Genomic DNA, 18,460 nt, shown 5'->3' with positions numbered 1-18,460 from the left:
GCAACCCTCAGAAATGTAAGAGCAACCATGCATAACAATTTATAAATAAGATTTGCTCCCTCTAGTACAAGGGGACAGGGTTCCACATTGGATACATGGACTGCCACCAAGCCATGGAAGGGGAAGGACAAGGACAAGTAAGAATGCCACAAAGCTTTTCTACTTTTCACCTTTTTCCCTAAAATTTTCAAGTTGCTTTTTTCTTGATTCAGTGTTTGCTTGGTTGCTGTAATCCTTTCTCTGTTTTTCAAAGTTGTGACAAAGTTGGTTCTGAGAGTGCTTATTTTCCAATGTTTCTGTGGGAAGATGAGAACTTGGAGCTTCGCACTCTTCTATTTTCCTCAATTGATGATTCTCATCTGAATCATTATGCTGATGGTTGCAAAATGGTCATTTTGAATTTCTGTAATTTTTTTTACATTTATTAGTTGGTATTCTTTTATTGAACAGAAAGTATTTTATTTTCTGTCTCTCCTGTTTGTTTGTTTATGCATAATTAGTATTGATATGAATTTAGACATTTGAATAGCTTATTATTTTAAATAACTTTAGAGAAGTATAATTTATAAAAATGGAGTCCATACACTTTCTGTGTTCAGATTAATGACCTTGGCAAATGAAACATGTAACAATCACATAAGAGGCACCTCAATCAAGTTATAGAACATGTCCTTCTCCCTAGAAACTTCTCCCATGCTCCTTTACAATGGCCTTTTTCTTTTTGCCTTTTATTTTGAAATAATTAGAGCTTCACAGGTATTTGTAAAGATAGTAGAGAGATGCCCCATGCATCCTTCATGGAATTTTCCCTGAAGGGTACATTTTGCATAACTGCAATATAATATCAAAACTGGGAAATTGACAGCAGTACAATGTGTAGGTACAGTTCTGGGTCATTTTATCACATGTGTACATTCCAGGAGTTTAGGCTCCCTCTACTAGGCCTATGGTGACACCACCCTAGTTGTAGAGAGGGGAATCCTTATTACTGTTTGTTAACTGGTCTCCATTTACACTTCAGGGAGGAAGGTGTCACTACTGCTGAATGGTGGTTAGGAATCTGCCTTCTCACCTGTTTTTCTCTGATAGCACCCCAGCAGGGAAGGTGGGAGGGTATCTTGTGGCGGATTGATGAAGAGGGACATCCACGCTTCCCAGTGGGAGTGTGAATGCAGGGTTTTTTGTGGGGTTAGGCTGCAGTAGGGTAGTTATCTAAAAGTTTCTGTTTTGCTTGGCTGCTTCTTTCCTGGTCCTTTGGCAAAAAAAAAAAAAAGCAGCTCTTCTGGGGTGTTTCCATCTACTCCCATTGACATATCCTAGAGTCCATAGTCCAGGATATATGAGGCAAAAAGAAAACTTAGGAAATGAATAATAAAATGGCAATAAATATATATTTTCAACACTAAAAGTACAAGTTGATTAAATTCTCCAATCAAAAGACATATGGGGGCTGAATGGATAACAAAACAAGACCCTTACATAGGTTGTCTATAAGTGACTCACTTCAGATCAAAAGACAAACACAGAATGAAAGTAAAGAGATGGAAGAAGATTTTTCATGAAAATGGAAACAAACAAAAAATCTCGTAGCTGTATTTACACCAGACAAAATAGACTTTAAAACAAAGGCTATAACAGGAGACAAAGAAGAACCCAGCAATTTTACTTCAGGATATTTATCTGAAGAAACCCAAAACACTAAATCAAATAGACATATACATTCATATATTCATTATTTACAAAAGCCAAGATGTGGAAGCAACCTAAGTATCCATCAATAGATGAATGGCTAAAGAAGTGGTGCATATATATATGCAATGGAATATGACTCAGCCATAAAAGGCATGCAATCATGCCATCTGCAACAACATGGATAAACCTAAAGAGTATTGTCCTAATTGAAATAAGTCAGACAGAAAAAGACAAATGCCAGGTTATTTCACGTATATGTGGGATATAAACCAAAATATATAAACAAGAGAAATGGAAATTGACTTACAGATAGAACATTTTTAAACTATTTTTAATTGATTGTGCTATTACAGTTTTACCATTTTTTTCTCCCTTTATTCCCCCTCTATCCTGACCCCTCAACCCTCCAGCATTCCCCCCTTCCCTTAGTTCATGTCCATGGGTTGTACATATAAGTTCTTTGAGTCCTTGGTTTCCTATACCATTTTTTATTTCTCCCTGTCTATTTTATGCCTACTAACTATGCTTTTTCCCTGTACATTTTCCTCCTTGTTCCTCCCTTCCCACCCCCCACTGAAATCCCTCCATGTGATCTCCATTTCTCTGATTCTGTTCCTGTTCTAGTTGTTTGCTTAGTTTTTATTTTCATCATTTTTCTTTTCTTTTAGGTTCATTTGTTGATAGTTGTGAGTTTGTTGTCATTTTACTGTTCATATTTTTTATCTTTTTCCTTTTCTTAGATAAGTCCCTTTAACATTTCCTATAATAGGGGCTTGGTGATGATGAACTCCTTTAACTTGACCTTATCTGGGAAGCACTTTATCTGCCCTTCCATTCTAAATGAAAGGTTTACTGAATAGAGTATTCTTGGATGTAGGTCCTTGCCTTTCATAACTTCAAATACTTCTTTCCAGCCCCTTCTTGCCTGTTAGGTTTCTTTTGAGAAATCAGCTGATAGCATAATGGGCACCCTTTTGTAGGTAACTATCTCCTTTCCCCTTGCTTCTTTTAGGGTAACTTAATGATGATGTACCTTGGTGTGTTCCTCTTTGGGTCCAACTCCTTTGGGACTCTCTGGGTTGCCTGGACTTCCTGGAAGTCTATTTCCTTTGCCAGATTGGGGAAGTTCTCCTTCATTATTTGTTCAAATAAGTTTTCAATTTCTTGCTGATGTTCTTCTCCTTCTGGCACCCCTATAATTCGGATATTGGAGCGTTTCAGGTTGTCCCAGAGGTTTGTAAGACTCTCTTCACCTTCTTGAATTCTTGTTTCTTCATTCTGTTCCCATTGGATGTTTATTTTTTCCTTTTGGGTTTTTCCTCCAAATTGTTGCTTTGAGTCCTGGTTTCCTTCCTGTCACTGTTGGTTCCCTGAATATTTTGCTTTATTTCATTTTGGGTATCTTTCATTTATTTTTTCATTTTTTGACCAAGCTCAATCAGATATGTGAGCATTTTGATTACCAGGGCTTTAAATTCTCCACCAGATAGGATGGCTATGTCCTCATCATTTAGTTCTGTTTCTGAGGATATGCTCTGTTCTTTCATTTGGGCCATATTATTTTGTCTTGGCACACCTGAGGAGTTGAAAGAGGGTGGTGCCTTAGATATTCACCCAGGCAGGGCAACCCTCTTTGCTGCGCTGCTGCACTGCCTGTGGGGGAGGCACCAGAGAGGGAACAATGCAGCTTACCTGCTTATCCCTAGCACACTTTCAGACAGACTCTTGTGTGAAACTGGGAGTTTCTCCCAATGTAGCAACCATATCAACTCTGAATCTCAGTTTCCCCTTAAGTCAGCCCCACCCATGCAGCCTGTCACCATACGGCAGTCAGTCTCGCCTCCAAGGTCCAGCAACTCACCGCAGTTTTTCTCTGCTGGCTGGCCCACACGGTCCGCCACCTTACTGGTCTGGTTGTTCTGATTGATTTTTTCTTTAATTCCTTAGTTGTTAGAGTTCCATGCAGTTTGATTTTCTGGTGCTTCTGGTTGTTTATTGATTTTAGATTGGTTGTTATCCTCTTTTGGTTGTGCAAGGAAGTGAAGGGTTTCTACTTACACTTCCATCTTGGCCATACCTAGATAGAACGTTTTGACAATTGCCAGATGGGAGATAGTTTGGGAGTCTGGGTGAAACAGATGGATTAAGAAGTGCAGATTGGTAGTAACAGAATAGACATGGGGTGTAAAGTACAGCATAGGAAATACAATCAATAATATTGTAATAACTATGTATGTGTCAGAGGGGTACTAGATTTATCAGGGTGATTGTTCAATATGTTGTTAAACGTATTACGTTTAATGTCTAGGTCATACACCTGAAACTAATATAATATTGTATGTCAATTGTAATTGAAAAATAAAAAATTAGACTTCCAGCCAAGATGGAGGCATAAGTAGATACACTTTGCCTCATCCACAACCAAAAGAAGGACAACAGCAAATTTAAAAACAAAAAATAACCAGAACTGCCAATAAATCAAACTCTTTGGAAGTCCGACAACCAAGGAGTTAAAGAAGAAACATTCATTCAGGCTGGTAGGAGACAAGTAGAGGGGGCAGAGTGGACAAGCCGCAAGGTGGCAGTTGGAAGACTGGGCGGTCCCACATTTGTGTGTGTACAAACCAGAAGGAAAAACTGGACAGTGAGATATACTGAGCAACCAAGGTTTCCAGTGTTGGAAAAGAAAGCCTCAAAACCTCTGGCTGTAAAAACCTATGGGGGTTGTGGTGGTGGTGGGAGAAACTCCCAGCCTCACAGGAGAGTTCATTGGAGAGACCCATAGGGTCCTAGAATGTACACAAAATCACCCACCCAGGAATCAGCACCCAATTTGTTTGTGGGTAGCAGAGGAAGTGACTGAAAGCCGGCCCAGAGCTGAGCAAGCAGCATTGTTCCCTCTCTGAACCCTCCCCCACATACAGTGCCACTACCCAGTGACCTAGGTTGCCCCACCCTGATGAATGCCTAAGGCTCTACCCCTTACAAGGTTTCAGGTGCATCAAGACAAAGAAATATGGGCCAAATGAAAGAACAGATAGAAACTCCAAAAATAGAACTGAGCAATGAAGAGATAGCCAACCTATCAGATGCAGAGTTCAGAACACTGGTAATCAAGATGCTCACAGAAATGGCTGAGTATGGTTGCAAAATAGAGTAAGAAGTGAAGTCTATGCAAAGTGAAATAAAGAAAAATATACAGGGAACCAGCAGTGAAGGGAAGGAAACCAGCACTTAAATCAACAATTTGGACCAGAAGAAAGAAGTAAACATTCAGCCAGGACAGAATGAAGAAAAAAGAATTCAAAAAAATGAGAGGCTTAGGAATCTCTGGGCCAACTTTAAACATTCCAACATCTGAATCATAGGGGTGCCAGAAGGAGAATAGGAAGAACAAGACATTGAAAACTTATTTGAACAAATAATGGAGAACTTCACCAATCTGGGAAAAGATAGACTTTCCAGGAAGTCCAGGAAGCTCAGAGAGTCCCAAAGAAGTTGGACCCAAGGAAGCACACTCCAAGGCAAGTCATAAATACATTACCCAAGATTAAAGATAAGGAGAGAATCTTAAAAGCAGCAAGAGAAAAGGAGACAGTTTCCTACAAAGGAGTTCCCATAAGGCTGATTTCTCAAAATAAAACCTTACAGGCAAGAAGGGGCTGGAAAGAAGTATTTGAAGTTATGAAAGGCAAGGACCTACATCTAAAATTACTCTAGCCAGCAAAGCTATCATTTAGAATGGAAGGGCAGATAAAGTTAAGTTATCTTCCCAGATAAGGTCAACTTAAAGGAGTTCATCATCACCAAGCCCTTATTATAGGAAATGTTAAAGGGAATTATCTAAGAAATTGAAGAAGATAAAAAATATGAACAGTAAAATGATAACAAACCCACAACTATCAACAACTGAACCTAAATAAAAAAGAAAAACGAAAACTAAGCAAACAACTAGAACAGGAACAGAATCAGAGAAATGGAGATCACATGGAGGTTTATCAGAGGGGAGAAGGTAGGGAGGTAATGGGGGAAAAGATACAGGCAATAAGAAGCATATATGATAGGTACAAAATATACAAGAATAGTATAAGAAATAGAAAAACCAAAGAACTTATACGTACGACCCATGGACATGAACTAAGGTGGTGGGGAATGCTGGTGGGAGAAGTGGTGCAAGGTAGAGGGGAATAAAGGAGAGAAAAAAGTGGGACAACTTTAATAGCATAATCAATAACATATACTTAAAAATAAGTTCAAATTTCAATGTTAAAAAGAAGAAAAGAAAAATAAAAATTATTTAAAGTTAAAAAATCCTCAAGGAAAGGGCCCAAAAGAAACTCAGTTTGGAGGAAGGGTAATGCTTGGTTGAACCTTTTGTCCCTAGAGGTAGGGTGTGTGAGGAAGTCCATTCTTCAGGTTTTGGAAATACCTGGAATCAGCTGCTGCTACAGAGAGCCATGGTGCTTCTGATGAAGGACCATTGCTGGGATGATGTTTCTCAAAATAGGAAGAAGTGCACAAGCACAGAGGAAGAAGGAGCCAGTCTCTTTCTCCTCTATCCTTACAGTTTCCTTCTAGTGTCCCCTAGTGAAAAGACTTTCATGCCTACATGAGATTTAGATGGTCCTAGGCTTAGCACCAGAGCTCAGTGTAAAATGGTGTGCTAGGACCTGAGATACAAGAACTCCTTGACCAGCTCAGCTACCATTTCCCTAATGATTGTTGCCTTTTCTGTGTATGGAGTTGGAGACACAAACTTGCTGTGCCTACCTGCCTTTGTTCTTTAGTTGCTTCCATAGTTTGAGTATCTTGCCATAGCGAGCATGATTTTAGTGCTAAATTTTTTTTTACAACATGGTCTTTAAATATATTTTCCACATGTATACTGTTCTGTGTGTACTACATATGTATTATCATAGAGAATCAGGTATAAAAATGTATATATATCTGTGTGTGCATGTGTATGTGTGTATATATGTACTTCATGGGGGATTTTAAGGTTTTTTAAGGGTAATTTTAATTAAATCTTATTGCCCCTTTATTTATTTATTTTTTTGCATTAAAAATTCTTTTAAGCTTTTATTTTTATTGTATTTTTTCCATTACTATTTAGTCCCCTTATACCCCCCTCTCCCCACAATCACCCGGCTGTTGTCCCTTTACTTTATAACCTATCTCCTCTTCACTTGTGAGTTCAGTAAGATGAGACTTCAGTTTACACTGCAGTCAAACCAGAGGCTCCCTGTGGCTTGAGCTTGTGTGCTTACATCTATTTCATTTTCACCTGTCGTCATTTGTTTTCCTGTTTAGATTGATTCTAAATTTGTAAGAACTGGACCATATTTGTCTTATTCACAGGGCTTGAGGGTACTTGCTCAATACATTGTTTTTAAATTAATGTTGGTAACAACAGCAATGATATTTCTTTTACATATAATTACTTACTTAATGGTCACATCAACTTTGTAAGTAGTTATCATAACCATATTACATCCATATGAGGTGAACATCTTTTTTCCATTTTAACATCTCTGACATTTTATTAGTGACATCTTATAATTGATTTTTGCTTAGTGGTAATAGAATAATACTTTATCTTAAAATTGATGGTGTTTTAGATTCAATTAAATGTGGTGTTATTTCCTATTTATAGATCAGGAAACTGGTCCACAAGAGGTTAAATACCCTGCCCCAGGCTGCTCTGGTAGAAAGCATCCGACTTAGGCTGAGAAGCCTGTTCTCAATTATTGAAGTCCTACTTTTTTTTTTAATTGTTGTTCACTTACAGTTGTCCCAATTTTCCCCTGTTGCCCTCCCCTGCTTTGACTGCCCTCCCCCACCCTATGCTCCCTCAGTCAGTTCCTACCCTGTTGCCCATTACTATGGGTCCTGTATATGTGTCCATGTTCTTAGCAATATTATTTACAATAGCCAAGTCAGGGCCCTATTCTTCTTCCCTGGCTGCCTTTCTCTCTGACCATCTGCAGAGAATGTCCTCTGCACCCAGCCACCTGTCTCTGTCTTCTTCAGCCTCCAAGTCTAGCTCAAACTTCACTTGCCATGCCAGCCTTTCTTTACCCATGGTAACCTGGTGATTGGCTATCATTTTTTATTTTTTTGAACCCCATAGCATTTCCTTATGACACTTATTTCACTTGTTCATCTATGTCTTCTATTTAGTGGAGTTTCATTTTCCAAGGTAACCAGAATCCAAGCTGGCTTGCAGAGTAGAAACCATTCATGATCAAAATTACCCATGTACACCCTTTAGGAAGACTGGATTAGGTTGGGGTCCAGTGCAGTCAGTTTTTTCTACCATATTAGGCATATCACTGTTTTTTAACTCAGCACCAGACCCAGCCTTGTGTTTTGTAGCTATGTTGTAGGGGAAATACTGATCTTCAACACTAGGCTTGCACTTGTGAGTGTAACAAGACATTTATACTCTTAAGAGATACACAGGAACTGAGGTGGACTATGGGAGGCATGTCTTCTGCTTATACAGTGCCACCCCACAGCGCAGTTTTCATTGCAGAGCTCAGCTGGTGTGGCCCGATATGGCAGCCCTGAAGCAAGCTAACTGAGCTCCTTTCCAAGTCATTTGTTCGTTGAGAAAAATGGTAATTTTTTCCCCATTTTCCAATTTTAAAAATTTGGCTTTAACACCTTCATTGTCTTGTAAAGTGCCCAATTTGATGATTTTTAGTTTGTTCATGGAGATATGCAAACATCACAATAAATTTTAGAATATTTTCATCACCCCCCAAAAGAAACTCTGCCCAATAGCAGGCACTCTCCATTTTCCACAATCCTCCTAGCCCTGGATAGCCACTAATTTACTTTCTGCCTCTATGGATTTGCCTATTCTGGACATGTCTTATAAGTGGAATCATACATTATGTGGTCTTGATGACTGGCTTCTTATTTAGCATGATGTTTTTCGAGATTTATCTATGCCACAGGCATGTACCAGTATTGCTAAGTAACATTCCATTGTATGTCATACCACATTTTTGTACCTATTAGTCAGTTGATGGACATTTGGGCTTTTGCACTTTTTAGCAATTTTGAGTAATGATGCTGTGAACATTTGTGTACAACTTCTTCCATGGGTATATGTTTTCATTTCTCTTGGGTATATACCTAGGACTGGATTTGCTGGATCATATGGTGATTCTGTTGAGAAATGCCCAAATTGTTTCCCAAAGCAGGTGCCTGTACCATTTTACATTTTGCCAGCAGTATATAAGGGTGCTAGTTTCTCTACATCTTCGCCAGTATTTGTTATTATGTTGTTTTGAATATAGCCATCCTAGTGGGTGTGAAGTGGTATCTCATTGTAGTTTTGACTTCCATTAATGACTAATTGGTATTGAGTACCTTTTCATGTGCTTATTGGCTGTTTGTATATCTTCTTTGGAAAAATAACAATCCAGATCCTTTTCCTATTTTTAATTGAATTATTTGTCTTTTTTATTTTTCAGTTGTGGCAGTGATTTGTATATTCTGGACAGTAATCTCTTAGGAGATATATGGTTTATAAGAGGTGTCTTTTCACTTACTTGATGGCATTCTTTATTTGTTTTTATTAAACTTATTGGGGTTACATTGGTTAATAAAATTGTATAGGTTTAAGGTGTACAATTCTGTAATACATCATATATATATTGTATTGTGTGTTTACTACCCCAAGTCATGTCATTTTCCATCACCATTTTCCTCCCCTTTAGCCTCTCCTGCCTCCCCCACCCCTATTTCCCTCTTGTAATGACCATGCTGTTATTTGTCTGTAAGGGTTTTTTTTTTTTTTTTTTTTTGCTTAATCCCTTCACCTTTTTTGCCCAGCCATCCTACCTGCTCCCCTCTGATAGCTTATGAATCTGGTTCTACTTTGTTTGTTAGTTTATTTTGTTCATTAGATTCCACATATGAGTGAAATCATATGGTATTTGTCTTTCTCTGACTGGCTTATTTCATTTAGCAAAATACTCTCTTTACACAATGGACTACTACTCAGCTATAAGAAAGAAGGAAATCTTACATTTTGCAACAGCGTGGATGGACCTTATGGTATCCTTTAAAGCACGGAAGTTTTTTATTTTTTCTGAAGTCCAATTTAGTCGTTTTTTCTTTGTTGCTTTTGCTTTTGATGTCACATCTTAGGTCCCAAATATTTACAAATATATGTTTTCTAAGAGTTTTGTAGTTTTAGCTCTTACACTTAGGTCTGTGTTCTACTTGGATGAAGGTGGGATTTGTTTTTTATTATGAAAGAAAAAAATAACTCCCCTGGAATCTTAACAAAGAAAAGGAATAGTTCATACTCAGGACAGACATGAGGATAAACAATTGCAGGTGTATTGACTCCAGTCCTGTCCCCATTTCTTCAAATAGCAGAGGTGGGAAGGAGACAGTTGAAGCAAATAAGCAATTCTGTAATACAAAGGCTTTAAATTCCTACAAATATTATTAAAATCTAAACTTCTCTTTTCCTTTTTAAAAAATGTTTAATATGTCAAAAGTCCTGCTTTAGTGACACACTAGTTCCACCAGAAAATAACCCTGATACCCCCATGTCAGTAACATGCTCAACTTGACCAGTCATCTCATATTTTTAAGACCCTGTGTGTATGTATATGTGGGCCTTTAAACCAAAGCTACAGAGCTCAGTGACTGCTGCTATAATGTCCTTCCAACCAGTGTCCACCCCTTTTAGAAGGGTGGGCAGGGCACAGTGAAACCCTTAAGTGGTAACGAGGGAGTAACAGCCCCAAACAGCCAACTTTTCAAGCATCTTCACCCATACCCCCACTCAAAAGGAGATTCTTATTTGTAATCAGACTACTTGTTCAAATTTGGCTCTCAGTGACCAGAATGGGTTTTCTCCTTTAGAAAAAGCACACATATCTGCACACCCGTATATAGAATTTTTGTTTTTGCATTTAAATATAAAAATATTACTTTGCTTCATGTTATGAATGGAGGACCAAGCAATGAGAACTTTTTCTTCTAAGGCAGGGCTATCCATCCCATCCCTTTATACTGAGTTTGTCTTCAAGTGAGGGCATTTAGCCCCAGGCAAGGGAAGCACCACACCAGGATAAGAAGGCATTTCCCTGCCTCTTCCTACCCTTTCCTTGCTCCTGATTCTCACTTTTATTAGAAAACTGACTATAACCTTTTAAGAAATGGAACTTCCCACCAAGAGGGGAAAAATAACCACAAAGTAAGCCCTCTACTACTCCCACTCCCTTCAGCTACCATGAAGATTAAGTCCTTCCCCTCCTTTCACAAATGCTTGCTGTCTATATAGCTACACCTATTGGGCAAACACACCTGATTAAATGGAAGCAATGGTTATGCCCCTTCCCCACTGCCACACACACTAATGCATTAGAAAGCTTTAGCAATGGGGGGAAAAAAGAGGGTGTGTGTGTGGAGAGATTAAAAACCTGACCTCTCTATCCTGGCCAAAGAAAGCAAGAGATATTAATTGGGCATGAGGCATAAAAAAAGACATTGATAGTCTACCCTTTGAGTTACAGCTATTGTAACAATTGAAGGGGGTAGGAGTGAGAGCAGGATGAATAATTAGAAGGGGTTCACTGATTGCAAATCTAGTACAGTTAGTTTTTGTACTGGAAGGGCTCATCACCAGTTTTGTTTTGAAAGCTTTTGTCACTACAAAGGGGTCACATCTGGCAGAGGGGCGACAGTCTTGTCTTCAAAGTAACCCTTCTTCTCCTGGCCGACAGTCTGGGGAATGTGGATGCTAGTGGTGTGGTTGGCCATGTCAGCAGAAAAGTTGTTGATGTTGGACATTTTGTGGAATCTAGTTAGGCAATGGGCATTGGTCAGAACTCCTCTTGGGATTATAGGATCGCATGTGGTACTGGTGCCACTTACTTAGTCTCTTGATGGAGTCAGTGCACTTTAGACCATTCCCCTCTCATGTGGCCTTGGTGATGAAGTTGGTGTGGCAGTCTGCACCATTCCAATTCCCAGGAATGGGCTTAAGATCAAAGGTTTTTGTGACTCCAAAGTCTTCACACACTAAATACAAGATGAAGTGGGCTACCCCAAGATGATCTTCCATATCAGTTCCTTCACAGGGTCCTATATGGAATTCACACTGGGCAAGCATGACCTTGGTATTTGTCCCCACAATTTTGACACTGGCATACAAGCAGGCCTGGTAGTGAGCCTCCATAATATTTCTGCCATAGTCTTTGTCTACTCTCACACCACAGTAGTAGGGCCTAGAGAAGCCACTGGAAAGTCAACCAAAGGGGTACCAATCAAAGTATATTCCTGCTCCATTCCAAACCAGGGGTGCTGATTGTTCACCATGACCATTATCTACTTACAGTTGTCTCTCCAGGCTTTTGGTTATACTTGAAGACTTAATAGAACACCAGCTTCTTGGGATCCTTGTAGAGATGGTCCCAAAACATGTTAGCAGGGACAAGGTAAAATTCACTGTTGGGGACTTCAGACTGAAAAGAAATAGAGCCATCAAAATTCCACTTGGGCTCTGGCTGAATGGCTCAGTTGAAACATTGTCCCATGCACCAGAAGGCTGTGAGTTCAATTCCTGGTCTGGGCATATACCTAGGCAATGGGTTCAATCCCCCAGTCGGGGTGCATGTGGGAGGCAACTGACTGATGTTTCTCTCTAGCATTGATGTCTCTCTCTCTCTCCCTCTCTCCCTTCTCTCTCTAAAATCAATAAGCATATCCTTGGATGAGGATTAAAAAAAATTAAAATTCCACTTAGGCAACTCTTCTATATACTTGTCTAGGGTCCAGGTCTTACAGTGCAGTTCTTCTCCAGTACCATATATAGATAGCTTGGACTTTATCCCCCTGAGGCAAGGACATGTAGACCTACTTGATGCCTTTGTTCAAGTTGGAACTCACTGAGGTGGCCATGGTGGAAGATATTCTGGGGGGTTGAGCGGGTGGCAGGGTGGGAAGACTGTGAGAGCAAGGTGCAGAGAGGAGGCCTGGGTTGCTGCTCAGGGGCACCATTCTTCTCCCATCCTTCGCTCTCTCTCTTTTTTTTTCCTGCCTTACTAGGTTATAAACTGCTTAGGGAAAGAAAAAGTCATGTCTTATTTGTCTCTGTTCCCTTCAGCATCCAGCTCAGTGTCTAATATATACTGGACTTCTGAGTAAATCAGAGAGAGGAATAGAGGACTGATTAATGACAGTATGAGAAACATATCTCCTGTTGATTCTCAAGGGTGTCCCAGACCCTGCCAATGAGCTTACATCACTAATGCTGTAATAAGCAAATTGTACAGGGATTACTGAAAAGGATTTTCCTTTTCAATTTTTAACTTCTGATTATTTAAAAATAAAGTCTTAATATGATGCTTTTATGATTTCGTCGAGTCCTCACACCAGTGTCCCTCATAGTGAGGGGGCATCCAGTCCTCTTTAATGGAGTGCACATGTGAGTCTCAAAAGTTTTGGGGGTCTAGCTATCAGAATTTAAGAAAGTTTTATTTTCATTGTATCCACTTTTACATGTAGCTTCTATTAATTGCAAGTGATAATGATTTTCCATTTTTGCTAGTTACATAAAGTTTTAAAATCAATTTAAAAAAATCACAGATAGATTTTTAAAAATATATTAAATAAGGTGATGCACAGACATTGCTAAAATCATGTGGGTGTCCTTGAATAATGAAAGTTAGGGAAACACCTAAGGGAGGGTTTACCTTTGTTTTCTATTTATTTTTTCACTTTTTTATTTTTATTTTTGAATGGACAATACATTGACATGACTCAAAAGTCAAAAAGTAAAAAGACATACACTAAAAAGGCCCTCACTCTATTCCTTTAGCCACTTGGCTCCCTGCCTTGGGGTAAAACTTACTGATTTCTTACATATCTGTTCAGAGGTTGTTGATGGGTACACAGAAAAATCTTCCTATGTGATCTTTTACTACTGATTTACACAAATGGTTCCTTACTCTCTGCCTGGATCTGCCTTGCCTTGAAGGTAGTTCTTGGCCTGGGGTAGTCTGTAGATTGCTTGTGACCCTTGACTATCCCTATTTCTACAGTGATGCATTAAAAATGAATGTTAAAAGGCTATGCCCGAGAACCAAGATGGCGGCGTAGGTAGACACATTGCGCCTCCTCGCACAACCAGAACTGACAGAAAATCGAACAGCAAGGGGGTCCAACACCAAGGAAATAAAAAATAGACATTCATCTAGACTGGTATGAGGGGCGGAGACGGGCACCTGGGTGGAGAGGACTCACGTAACTGTGGCAGGACCGGGACTGGCGGAGTGTAGGACAAACGGGGCAGGCAGTCTGACCACTAGCAGACCCTGCGGCCCCACATTCCCGCATAGATAAACCAAGAGGGCGGGACTCAGAGTGGCAGAGAGCAGGGCAGGCAGAGTGCGGGTAGCACACCGCAGCCCCACATTCGAACACAGATAAACCGGACTAACGGCGGGGAGCAAAGCAGACCATGCAACCCAGGGCTACAGCTTGGGGAAATAAAGCCTCAAACCTTTGATTGAAAACGCCCATGGGGGTTGGGGCGGCAGCAGGAGAGACTCCCAGCCTCACAGGAAAGGTCGTTGGAGAGACCCACAGGGGCCTAGAGTGTGCACAAGCCCAACCACTCAGGAATCAGCACCAGAGGGACCCAATTTGATTGTGGGTAGCAGAGGGAGTGACTGAAATCTGGCAGAGAATGGAGCAAGCGCCATTGCTCCCTCTGGGCCCCTCCCCCACGTACAGCATCACAGCACAGCAACCAGCATTACCCCGCCCTGGTGAACACCTAGGGCTCCGCCCCTTAAAGTAACAGAAGCGCCAAGAAAAAAAAAAGAAAAAAAAATGGCCCAAATGACAGAACACTTCAAAGCTCCAGAAAAAATACAACTAAGCGAGGAAGAGATAGCCAACCTATCGGATACACAGTTCAAAGCACTGGTTATCAATATGCTCACAGAATTGGTTGAATCTGTTCGAAAAGTAGATGAAAAAATGAAGCCTATGCTGAGAGAAACAAAGGAAAATGTACAGGGAACCAACAGTGATGCGAAGGAAACTGGGACTCAAATCAATGGTGTGGACCAGAAGGGAGAGAGGAACATCCAACCAGAAAAGAATGAAGAAACAAGAATTCGGAAAAATGAGGAGAGGCTTAGGAACCTCCAGGACATCTTGAAACGTTCCAACATCCAAATTATAGGGGTGCCAGGAGAAGAGGAAGAACAAAAAATTGAAAACTTATTTGAACAAATAATGAAGGAGAACTTCCCTAATCTGGCAAAGGAAATAGACTTCCAGGAAGTCCAGGAAGCTCAGAGAGTCCCAAAGAAGCTGGACCCAAGGAGGAACACACCAAGGCACATCATAATTACAGTACCCAAGATTAAACACAAGGACCTACATCCAAGATTACTGTATCCAGCAAAGCTATCATTTAGAATGGAAGGGAAGATCAAGTGCTTCTCAGATAAGGTCAATTTAAAGAAGTACATCATCACCAAGCCCTTATTATATGAAATGTTAAAGGGAGTTACCTAAGAAAAAGAAGATAAAAAATTGGAACAGTAAAAATGACAGCAAACTCACAGTTATTAACGACCACACCTAAAACCAAAACAAAAGAAAACTAAGCAAACAACTAGAACAGGAACAGAACCACAGAAATGGAGATCACATGGAGGGTTGTCAATAGGGGAGTGGGAGGGGGAGAGGGGGGAAAGGTACAGAGAATAGGTAGCATAAATGGTAGGTAGAAAATAGACAGGGGGAGGGTAAAAATAGTGTAGGAAATGTAGAAGCCAAAGAACTTATATACATGACCCATGGACATGAACTATAGGGGGGGAATGTGGGAGGGAGGGGGTGGGCAGGATGGAGTGGAGTTGGGGGGGGAATGGGACAACTGTAATAGCATAATCAATAAATATATTTTAAAAAAAAAGGCTATGCTCCTAGGCAGTACTACTGTGTGTGGATTAGGACTACTTTTGGCTGCAAGAAAAAGAATAGCCAATATGAGAGGCTTAAACGTGCAAGCAAATACTGTCTTTCTCTAAAAGAAGACTGGCCCAATGTTGTTTGAGATAAGGGGGCTTTTCCACAGTTCTGTGACCTTACATTCAAATCTCAGGGCATCGAGTCCTCACACCAGTGTTGCTCACAGTCATAGGGCATCCAGTCCTCACGCCACCATCCCCCACAGTCATGGTCATCCTGTTCTCACACCACTGTCCCTCCCAGTCACAGGCATTCAATCTTCATACCAGTGTCCCTCCCAGTCACGGGCATCCAGTCCTCCAACCAGCGTCCCTTCAAGGCATGGGCATCCAGTCCTCACACCAGTGCCTGCCACCATAATGGGCATCCATTCCTCACACCAGGGTCTCAAGCAGAAAGGGATCTATTTCTTCCTTTAGGCAAGCCTTTTGTCCAGTGATTTACACATATTTGTTTGGCTGGAACTAGTATGTATGACCATCTCAGACCAATCACTGCAGTGGAGGCCAGGATTACCATGAAAGCTTGGTTCATGATTGGTTTAGGTCTGTCACAATTTTACCCCAAGGCTTGCAAAGGGGCGTGCCTTTCCTGAGATTAGAAGTTTTCACCTTCCACAAAACTGGAGAATTAGCAGCCTTGTGGGAATGGCCATGGATGGCCAGTGCACAGTACCTGCTGCAGGACTTCATAGGGATGCCAGTGGAAGAGTTAAGACAGATGTTCTTGCTCAGAGAAGTCTCAGGTTGCACATTCATTTCTGAGCTTAAGAACTAGAAGTAGTACTGATTTGGCCTGAAGCACTGGCAGTGTGGAGACACAAATACTCATTCTTGCCCCAAGTTTTATGCAGTAGAACTAGATCCCAGAGTTTTTCTTCTTTTGAAGTTTTTTCCCCCTGAGACTTAATATCCTCTGGGAGAACTCTTGTTCCAGTCTTCCTGTTAGAAGAAACCAAAAATGCCTCTGCTCCCTTCTGGCCTGTGTCTGGATTCTTGGAGTCTGATTGAGCAGTTGGTCATCAGTCAACTGGTCAGAACTGAGGAGGGGGTGTTTGAGTGGACAGAAGATGCTGGTACTTAGAAGATGCTGACTTGCCCTGTTTTCAGAGCCCGAGTTGGCATTCTTGTGTCCATGCTGAGAGCCCAGTCTTTCCAGTCTCATCCTCTCCTACTTCTCTGTTGCTCTTTTCTCTTTCCTGTCCTTTTCTCACTCAACTCCTTTTTTCTACTCTTTCCGTTATAGCCCTGTAGAGTTGAGAACTAGAGGCCCCAAGGTCTTTTCTTTCCTGTCAGTGTGTACAACTTTAGGAAGCCCTGTTGTTTTCATCAGCTGTGAAGGCAAGGGGCAGTATTCAGCAGGTGGAGACTTGAGGAAGGTTGGAGGAATGTCACAGGAATGAGAAATAGATGTAGAGATCCTGTGTGACTGAGCTAAGTCAGGGGAGTGGGAAGATAGAGGGACCGGAGAAGGCTGGGATTTGGTGGTCATACTCATCTGTGTGTATAATCCTTTTGTGGCTCTTTACTGGTGTTCATAAAGGCTCCTGGCAAGGCGGTGAACAACAAGCCGATGATTAATTGCCCTTTTTAAATTGTAATTATATTACTCACCAGAACTCGTGAACATTAATTCTCAATTTACAGAGTGAGTAATTGAATAATGAAGGGGCTGTCTGTTGTGCTCTGTTCTTGCCCTTGCATTTCTGCAATGCCAGACTCTTCTGTCTCTCTTAGTCTTTTGATGATGCCCACTTCCCTTGTGATTTTAGTGCCTATTTTGGCCTTCTGATGGCGACCTGTATGGCATCACTTTTTGTTGACAGTGGGTGGGGCCTGGGCTGATGTCACATTCTGTAGAAAGAAGGGAAAACAGTCATTTCTGACTGCTTTTTATTAATTTCTCTTCCAGCAACAAAAGCCTGCTCAGCTAACTCAAGCAAAAGAACACAGACTTACTGGGAGGATATCAGGAAGCTCACAGAGGCCAAGGCAAAGCTGGAGAAGCAGGGCCTTGAAAGAAGAGAGCTAAAACCAGGGTCTGGGTGGGGGCACTTAATCTCTGTAGGACATTGGGAAGTTAGTCCCTACAGGAAACTAGGAAGAGACTCAGTTCCAGAGTTTCTAGTCTGTCATTTCACACTGGATTGATTCCAATTCTTGAGCCAGTCACACACTTGGCAACAGAGGGTGGGTCATTTTGATTGTGCCCACTTTACCAGAAAGAAGCAGGAATGTTTGCTGGGCATCCTCCAAAGGCCCCATCTTCAACCTCTGGATGTTCACCTCTTTTCTGTCACAGAAGAGAGTGTGCCCACTATAGGAAGGGAGTCCACAGGGAGGAAAGATTAACACCACTTGGGGCCACAGGTCTGCATCAGCAAGGCTCTTCTCTTCCTTTCTTGTGGACACCATTTTGCATTTTTTTTTTAATTTGCAGTCTTATTTGCTGGCCTTAGGGTCCAGGAAGACACTCTCTTCAGATGACTACCCCTGACTTTCCAGTAATATCATTTTGTGTATGGCACTGGGAACTCCTGAGAAGATTCATTGTCATTTTGAAACAGGTGTGTAAGAAAGACCTTGTACTTTTAAGGAACCTTGTAGATGTCCTTATGCTGGATGTGTCTCCCTGATACTTCCTGTCTCTCAAAACAGTCACTGACCCTGTTTGATATGATTTTCCAGTCATGAAGATATGTGGTGTGGAGCCACATACACCTTTTTGATCAGCAGCCGTCATTTGT

The 18,460-nt window shown here is 41.0% G+C and overlaps 1 protein-coding gene and 1 pseudogene across 4 annotated transcripts in view; one reads left to right on the top strand and one right to left on the bottom strand.

The window, feature by feature from the left end:
• Positions 1-18,460, top strand: part of CHCHD6 (coiled-coil-helix-coiled-coil-helix domain containing 6) — a 324,191-nt gene that overhangs the window by 78,950 nt on the left and 226,781 nt on the right. The gene's annotated exons all lie outside the window — the stretch shown is intronic.
• On the bottom strand, positions 10,701-12,624 carry LOC112322668 (glutamine synthetase-like; annotated as a pseudogene).

The sequence above is a fragment of the Desmodus rotundus genome, chromosome 10 (assembly GCF_022682495.2).
Source record: "Desmodus rotundus isolate HL8 chromosome 10, HLdesRot8A.1, whole genome shotgun sequence".
Taxonomy (NCBI): Eukaryota; Metazoa; Chordata; class Mammalia; order Chiroptera; family Phyllostomidae; genus Desmodus; species Desmodus rotundus.
Note: the sequence above shows the minus strand (reverse complement) of the source record. Positions and strands in the feature narration are given on the sequence as shown.